This window comes from Lissotriton vulgaris, chromosome 3_1, assembly GCF_964263255.1.
Source record: "Lissotriton vulgaris chromosome 3_1, aLisVul1.2, whole genome shotgun sequence".
Classification (NCBI taxonomy): Eukaryota; Metazoa; Chordata; class Amphibia; order Caudata; family Salamandridae; genus Lissotriton; species Lissotriton vulgaris.
The window spans coordinates 1,532,640,897-1,532,647,679 of record NC_141689.1 but is presented as its reverse complement, the minus strand read 5'-3'; the positions used below and the strand labels follow the sequence as shown (position 1 = coordinate 1,532,647,679).

Here is a 6,783-nt window from a genome sequence, read left to right as displayed (position 1 = left end):
TAGTGGTTCTCAGCAAGTGACCTGATGGCCCAGGACCAGCCCGGCTTCGTCCTCAGGTCAGCCGCGTGCCAGAGCACCCATGACGGGGTTCTGCTGTCCCCCTGCGCATCTGGGTCCAGGAGTTCTAAATGGGCCTCGGGTGGGTGCTCCCACCCTGGACTCAATTCTCTGGTCTGCCGCACTGCCAAGGGCCTGGAATGGGGGTCCGTCGAGCCCGGGGAGGTTTCCCCTGCTTGGCTGGGTCTAGGGGCTCTGACCTGGGCCTTCAGCAGGCCCTGGGGTAGGTGCAGTCCATCCTGGGCTCCGTCCTCCGGCACACTGTGTGGCAAAGCAACCAGGACAGGGTCCGGACAGCCTGTGGAGCCATCCCTGCATGTCCAGGCCCAGGAGCTCTGTCCAGGCCTAGGAGTCCTGCCGGGGCCCATAGCGGGTGCTCCTACCCTGGGCACAATCCTCAGGCCTTCCCCACAGCCAAGGTCCCGGGTCAGAGGTCCAACGGGCTTGGAAAGGCCTTCCCCCACTTCGCCTGCATGTTAAGGTGCCTGCGGGCCCCATAGGGGAGGTGGAGCATGAGCGTGCGTAATAGGATCTGAAAGATGGTGAACTATGCCTGGGCAGGGCTAACCCAGAGGAAACTCTGGTGGAGGTCCGTGGCAGTCCTGACGTGCAAATCAGTCGTCCAATCTGGGCACAGTGGTGAAAAGCGAATCAAATCAACTAGTTGCTGGTTCCCTCTGAAGTTTCCCTCAGGATAGCTGGTGCTCAGAGCCCAGAATTTTATCTGGTAAAGTGAATGATTAGAGGGCTTAGGGCTGAAACTATCTCAACCTATTATTAAACTTTAAATGAGCAAGAAGCCTGGCTCACTGGTGTGGAGTTGGGCATGGAAAGTGAGTGCCTAGTGGGCCACTTTTGGTAAACAGAACTGGCGCTGTAGGATGAACCAAATGCTAGCTTAAGGTGCCCAATGCAGACGTTCATCAGGCCCCAGAAAAGGTGTTGGCTGATATAGAAAGCAGGACCGTGGCCATGGAAGTCGGAATGCGCTAAGGAATGTGTAACAACTCACATGCCGAATCAACTAGCCCTGAAAATGGATGGCACAGTAGCATCAGGCCCATACCTGACAATTGTGGGGGTGAGAGCCTCAAGGCCTAAGCTGCGATGAGTAGGAGGATTGCTGCAGTGTGCAGGGACTCCCAGGGTGAGGGCCCGGGTGGAGCTACAGCAGGCGCTGTTCTTAGTGGTAGTAGCAAATATTCCAATGAGAACTTTGAAGGCCGAAGTGGAGAAGGGTTCCATGTGAACAGCAGTTGAACATGGGTCAGTCAGTGCTAAGAGATGGGTGATCGCCATTCGGAAGGGATGTTTGATGGCCTACAGTGCCCTCGGCTGATTGAAAGAGAGTTGGGTTCAGATACCCGAACCTGGAGTGGTGGAGACAGCTGCCCTTCTGGTGTCCAGGGAAAATAAAAAAGGCTTGGGTCTATATACTAACTGGCCTAGACCACTCTAAATTGAAACAGCAAGAAAGATGGCCAGATAGATTGTTTGTGAGAACCTAATCTAGTACCACTTATCAAATAGATCTAAGCGGACACACTTTTCATTTAGTAATTTTTACTCAGTCTTGTGGTGTCCAGGGCGGTAATGCAAAGGATCCCAGGGAAGCCAGCTGGAGCCCCAGGAGAGTTTGCTTTTCTTTGTGAAGGGCATGGCACCCTGGAATGGGTTCGCCTCAAGAGAGGGGCCCGAGTCTTGGTAAGATACATGGTGCCGGCGGTGTCCAGTGAGCTCTCACTGGTCCTTGAAAATCCAGGGTAGATTGTGTAAATCTTGCGCCGGGCCATACGCATATCTGCAGCAGGTCTCAAAGGTGAACAGCATCTGTTATGTTTGAACAACGCAGCTAAGGGAAGGCAGCAAGTCATATCCATAACTTTGGAGAAGGATAGGCTCTAAGGGCTGGGTCGGTCTGGCTGGGGGGGCGAAGTGGGCTGGGCATGTGCCGTGGCTGCATGAGGCGCTGCCCTCCGGACGGTGGCAACTCTCAACACGAGCCGGGCCCTTCCTGTGGATCGCCCCACCTGCGGTGGTCGCCTCTCCCCATGCCCTTCCCTGGGGTGCAGACTGGCGTTCTTCCTCAGCCGGTGCCTCGCAGATGACTTAGAACTGGTGTGTACAAGGGAAATCTGACTGTTTAATTAAAATAAAGCATCGTGAAGGCCCAAGGCGGGTATTGACGCAATGTAATTTCTGAATGTCAATCTGAAGAAATCCAATGAAGCAGGGGTAAACGAATAGAGTAACTATGACTCTCCTAACCTCTTCTTAGTCATAGTCGCCTTTACCTCCAAGTGGTCCCGCTGGTAACTGTCTCTATACCACTATACTCTTTAAAGAGAAGTCTATAGCGATAGGTCAAACAAGGTTCTATCATGTCCATGAGCATGATAGTGAGTAATGGCGAAGCTAGCGATTTCAATTCCATATGGGGTAGTTCTTGCCGATTAAAAACCCCAGTAAGATGGCGAACGTAGGTGTTGTCTTTTCCTCAAATATTAACCTCCTTACCGTTTTTGTCGATTCAACACCCAATTCCAACAACACAATAAATAACAATCTTTCAAATCACGATATTTCCCCCTGTTCACCCTTCATAATAACAGAAGATGAGGTCACCAAAGACATCCGTGAAACCATTGAATTTACGGTCTCCTCAGCCAAGTGTGACACTTTTCCATCCAGACTCAAAAACATGCCTGATGCTTATGAGGGCACCGATAAACTCAATAACAAGAAAAGTGATTTTACCAAAAAAGTCACTTACTGGAAATATTCCAATGACAATTATAACTGATCTATTTCAAGACATAATGGGAACTTTCAACGTGCTTAGAAAGTATGTCTCCAATAAAGATAGAGGATTTTACCTGAAAACATGTTGTTTAAAATGTGACAAGAAAGCCACATTTCACAACAATTGGAGAGTCACAACATGATCTGCATGCACATCCAAAAGCACAAAATGATGCTAGACTCGCAGCGCTAGCAAGAAGCAAACTATCCAAATTATGGCCACAAGAAGAATTACTGCTGCTAGCAAAATTGGAAAAGAAATGTGAATATGCTCATGGTTCCGCATTTTGATGATAAAAACAGGAAGCAAATTGCAGAAAAAAGAAGAGATAGGCGAGATAAAAGTTGAAAAAAGGCAAAGGGTGTACTGCAAGTTTTCAACAACACTGACAATTACGTCATAGATGAACTTGAAGAATCAGTGGAAACAATAAAAGAAAGGCGTAAAGACTTTGGCCCAGATGTACAACCCTAAATTGCGGTCGTAGATTAGATGGGCAATTGACCTGTTTGCGACCGCAATTTAGGGCATGGCCATGTACAAACCTCATTTTGCGAATCAGTAAATTTTACAAATTCGCGAAAGGAGGTTTGCTAAGCGCTATTAGGAAGGGGTGTGCCAAGGGTATCCCTTCCTAATAGCAACTCGCATTTCTATGTATGAATATTTTACAACCGCAATTGCTGTTGCAAAACACTCGCAATTTACCACCTACTTCAAGTAGGTGGTAAACAATTTACAAATGGGACCTCTTCCCCTTTATGAATGGGTCAAACAAGTTTTGGAAGGGCAGGCAGTAATCCCAGGGTCCACTGTCTGCCCTTAAAAAATGAAATTGAAAAGTTTTATGTTTTCTTTTTTTTAAAATACATCCTGTTTTCCTTTAAGGTAAACTGGCTGAATTAAAAAAAAACAGCTTTTTTTAAAAGCAATCACAGACATGGTGATCTGCTGACCCCAGCAGGCCACTATCCCTGTGAGTGCTAGCCATTCTTAATGGGGTCGCAAATTGTGCCTGCCTCAATACTATTAATGAGGCATGCAATTTACGACCCCATTAGGAATCGCAAACAGTGTCTGAAACACTGTTGTACATCCCAATTTGCGAGTCGCAAATACGATGCAATTTGTGAGTCGCAAATTGGTGTGTCGGACATCTGGCCCCTAATCAACAGAAAGCGTGTGCCAAAAAAAAAACTTTGATGATCTGAATGTCAGAATTTCAGAAGTTCAGAAATACTCCCAAAATCAAAGGAATAACGATGCTGCTATGGACATGACGGATGAAATTGTAACTTATATTTCAGAGAACACCAGCGATATAAGACCTATGCCAGTCAATCGCAATGAACATATAAGTGAACCCAGTATTGAGCCCATGAATACTGCTCAAGAGGAGCATCAGAATGCCTCAGTCCAAAACAACATACCAAAGACAAGAAAAATTGAAGGCTCAATAGAAAGCATGAGAAAAGATATGTAAAAGCAAAAAGCAGCTACAAGGAATATTAGGCAATGTTTAAAAAGACAAGAAGAAAATTGCCAGGATAATCACTGATGGTGCAGAAGATGCAACTTGCCAAATCAGTGCAGATGATATCGTTCAATACTGCAAAGATATTATTGAAAAAGAGAACAAGAAAACCCCAAAATTCATCCCTATTGATAGGATACAGGAAGAAGGGGGTGTTGAAAGACTATGCAAAGAAATTACACTGTTTGAAATAACTGCAGCTTTTGAAGGATCTAACTTAAATAAAGCAGTGGATCTTCACAAGATTGGCCAACATTATATGAACAATGTTCCCAATAATCAACAAAGGCTGCTGCCCAAAACATTATCATCTTGGTTACCTATGAGAAGAGTTCCAGAATATATAAATAAAAAACATTCAACACTAATCCCGAAGAATGTACCGATCAGTGAACTAAAGAAAAACAGCAACTGGAGACCAATTGCAATTGGTACAGCATTCATGAAGCTATTTACGAAAATCTGGACCAAAAGACTTACTTCATTTGTCAAACTGAAAACGCATAACATTTCTTTATTTGGCTTGTGGCCTAATCTCTTGGCAAATCTAAAGATGGTATCGATCGACTTTTGGAATTGCATCAAATGGGACACCCAGATAGATAAAATGAGGGACTTTCTTAATTTCTTAACCTCCGACTAAAGATTTCTTTGTTTTGGACTTTTATGGTCCACATTTCATTATGAATGATTTGGAGCATTTGATCTTAAGCCCTAATATATTCATAAAGGCATTAAAAGTATCAAGCAATGTTTGTAGGCTGTTAGCTGTCCTTGCTATTAGGACAGCATCGTCTGCTTATAGTAACACAGGAATTCTGCAAGAATTAGTCCTCGAGGTGTCCTTCCCTACCCTGCATAAATCTTCTCCTAGTCCATTATTGCATAATAGGAAGAGAAATGGGGCCAGAACACACAACTGCCCTAATCCCATATCAGAGGAGAATTCTTCTGTTACTTCCCTCTTGCTACTATACCGTACTGTGGCTCATATATACTCAGGGAGCCTGCTAGGCAGGGTAATAATTGCTCCCCTGATCCCTAACTGTGCCATTGCGGACGATAATTTAAAGCAGTCTACTGTATTGAAGGCACACGTTAAGTCCATTAAGGCTAAATGCATACATCCCTTTTGGGCCTTTGTATATTTTTGTACAATTAATTCCAAATTTAGTGTCTGCTCCATAGTCCTGGACAGAACCCACACTGAGAGATCGAGAGAGTCTGGGACTCGCGCGCCCACAGTTCTAATTTGGCCAAAATAACCTTGCCCAAGATTTTAACTGAGCCATCCAGCAGAGAAATCGGGATAATAATAATAACGATAAATGAGTTTCTAAAAGCTCATGGTTATACTACACAGTATGTCTCTGCGCTGCAGCTAGTTACTCATCCCGGGCAGATTGCGCAGGTTAAAAAAGGCCATCCCTTACAGAGGCATTATTTTTGGAAGAGCCATGTTTTAAAAAATTTTCAGAAGATCCCCTCTGATGGTTCAGACCTGAGTGACTGCGGAAGGTCATTCCAGAGTTTGGCGGCCAGCCATCTGAAAGATCCTCCCCCCCATTCCTGTGAAGGGGGTGGAGCCCAGGGACTGGGGCCACCACCTTGAGGTCCATATAGAGGGCGTCCTGCCAACTATTATAACCTCCGTCTTGTTTCCATTCAATTTAAGGCAATTGCTACCCATCCAGACCTTTAGTTCCTGTAAACAAGTGAAGAAATTGGTGGCTGCCTTTTCATGGGCTTGGGATAGGGATACCACTAATTGCATGTCATCCACATATGATAGGAGACTGATGTTGTATTTTGCAATTAGGTCTGCTAAGGGAAACATATATACATTAAAAAGGGTGGGACTAAGAATGGACCCCTGGGGCACTCCATGTGTCAGCCTAATGCTTTTCGAGTAGCACGGTCTCTGCGACACATGGAAGCTCCGATTTTGTAAGAAGGATCTCATCATTTCAAGGCCCATTTGTCCAGCCCTCCCTTTTTAAGGCGTTGCAGGAGCAAAGAGTGGTTGACGGTCTCAAAAGCGGCGCTGAGGTCAAGTAGCACCAGTGCCACCGTCTTGCCGTCATCTGCATGCCTACGTATTGTTTCCATGGATATCAACAGAGCTGACTGCGTTGAATATGAGACTCGAAAGCCTGACTGAGTGGGATGTAGTAGGTTGTGCTCATTCATATACGAGGTTAGTTGTATGTTAACCACCTTCTCTGCGATTTTGGCGAAGTATGGATGGAACGAGACTGGTCAGAAAGTATCCAACTGGCTTGCCTTCACCCCTGTTTTTTTTTAATTGGGATGACGACTGCCTCCTTCCATTGCCCAGGGACCTCTCCCAATTCATAGGAGTGTTTCAGCAGCTGACCAATATAGAGAG

At 45.5% G+C, this 6,783-nt stretch overlaps 1 pseudogene; it reads left to right on the top strand.

Annotated features, from left to right (window-relative positions):
- The first annotated feature begins 452 nt into the window (after positions 1–452).
- LOC147728140 (28S ribosomal RNA) lies at positions 453–1,892 on the top strand (annotated as a pseudogene).
- Positions 1,893–6,783: the final 4,891 nt, after the last annotated feature.